We start from the raw sequence: 2,500 nt of genomic DNA on the forward strand, positions 1-2,500 counted from the left end.
TAATGCGTATTGCTCAATAGATTCCCAACCATCACGCATCCAAGTGTCATTATAGGTTCATTTTCAATCGGTAAACTTGATATTGATGCACAGAAAGATGTTTTTGTCGACCTTTGGACACCGGAAGTGAAGCGTCTGTTTACGAAAAAAGGAAAATAGGTGATTGCTTGTCTGTCCCTTATCTTGACTATGCCGAACAGATCAGGGTGAAATAAAATATTTGTAGATCAAAGAATACTGACATAGGGTACAAAAATACTGAATTGTACCATTATTTTGAAAATGTACCATATTTTTTGGGATTGTACTAAATTGTGCCAGTAGAGATGAAATGTAACAAATTGGTACAATTGTACCACGTTTGGCATCACTAATCAGGAACCTATAATTGTATGCTTTTTGCTTACAATTGATAAATATGTGACATACATGAGAGGCGAGAACAGTGATGCCAAATGTGGTACAATTGTACCATTCGGTACATTTCACCTCTATTGGTACAATTTAGTACAATCCCACGAAATATGGTACATTTTTCAAAATTATGGTACAATGAGGTATCAAAAGCCAGTATGTTTGTATTCTTTTTCATCTACAAGTGTTTTATTTCACCCAGATCGGTTCAGCATAGTCAATGATAAGAGACAGACAAACAGTCGCCTATTTTCCTTTTTTCGTAAACACACTTCACTTCCGGCATTCAAAGGTCAACAAAAACATCTTTCTGTTTTCTTTTTTTTTCAGAATTGTATAAAATTATTCATTTTACATGTAGATAGATAGTTTATCATCCTTTCATCTTAGGGTAGAACTAACGTAAATAGTAATATTTGTGGCTGGGAGCAATAGTGGGCAGGGCACTCGCAATTGAGTCAAGGTCTAAAGCTAGGGTATAGATTTGATACATAATAAACATATATTTTTGTCAGATATTAAATAATCGTCCCTTTGTTTATATTTGAGTCTCTTAACTAAAACGGCTGTTGACCACTGTGTCAGATAAATGTTGTGAACTTGAGTGCCTCTTCTATTCTGAATAATATGGAACGTGGCTTCAGTCTGCATTTGAATACTCAGATTCTGCAATAGGAAAGGTGTCCTTTATATGCAAATGGCGGACTCGTGTAAATACTTGGCTGTACCTGTATCATTGATTAAATAAAAAAAAACAAGTTTTTTTCAACTGAAAGTAATAAGCAACATTAAAATGTGAAACGAACAGAAATTATCATAGACAGCGCAATCGCGCTGCCTATGTAAAGAACGATTCTGGCACAATGTATTATTTGTTTGTTTTTTTCTTTAGACCAGGCCACTTTGTATCAAAGGAGTTGTCGTAGAATATTGGAAAAGGGCTCATTTGATTGGAAATTGCAATGGCTAATGCCCTTTTTAATAGTGGAAAGTGATTGGAGGGCAACCAATCCCCATCCCACGCCACCCTCCCATTTGCCCATTATGTTTAAAAACTACATTTTGCCTTAGGATTAAATCAGAATGATGTTGGCAAAATGTATTATTTGTTTTGTTTTTTTTTCCTTTAGACCAGGGCACTTCGCATCGATGGAGTTGTCGTAGAAACTTGGAAAAGGGATCATTCGATTGGAAATTGCAATGGCTAATGCTCTTTTTGATAGTGGAAAGCGATTGGAGGGCCACCAATCCCCCTCCCATGCCCACCCTCCCTTTTGCCCATGTTCAAAAACTAAATTTTGCCTTAAGATTAAATCAAAATGAACTGTGTTAATGTTAATGCATCTCAGCTGTATTTTTCTTTTTCTATGAAAAGACTATGTCAATATAAAACGAACAGAAATTAATTTTAAAAACTTTGTCAAAAAATAAGTTTTTCAAACAAAAGCAAAGAACTACATTAAATCAAAAATAAGCAGAAATAAAGTAAAATAATCTACCAAGCGTGAAACTACCACAAATCAGCACCAATAAATAAATGAAACCCAAAACGAACACAAATTACACTAAATACCCGACTCAAACCCATAGCAAGCAGAAATTAGCACTGATACGCTTTAGAACTACTGGACCTATCCAAAGCCGGAACATGATTTGCACCTTGCTTGAAAAATTCCAAGTGAATGTTAATTTGCAGTTTAATATGCGTCTTCTCATGTCTACTGGTAACAATGTCAATAATATTTATTTATTAAATTAAACATTTATATTTTTTTTTAGTAAAGTACAAGTTATGTTCTGGCCTTGGGAAGCCATAGGGGTTTTGAGCCCTACTCGTATTAATTTCTGCTCGTTTTGAGTTTGAAAAAGTTTGCTAAAGTTTGCCAAGTTTATAAATGTTCGTAAATGGCCGACAAACAACAAATTTTGTTGGCCTGTAGTAAAATGTTTCTGTTGTAATATATGTTATTTCGAACAATTTCTTCATGTGCTATCAGGAGTAATGTACTGTATTAGAAGAGAAAGAAAAACAAAAGAATGGAGAGGGAAAGTAAATGAAAATGTCTTATCCCAAATTTTCATTGAT

Source organism: Artemia sp. Qi Xiang Cuo, chromosome 12 (genome assembly GCF_049724085.1).
Source record: "Artemia sp. Qi Xiang Cuo chromosome 12, ASM4972408v1, whole genome shotgun sequence".
Taxonomy (NCBI): domain Eukaryota; kingdom Metazoa; phylum Arthropoda; class Branchiopoda; order Anostraca; family Artemiidae; genus Artemia; species Artemia sp. Qi Xiang Cuo.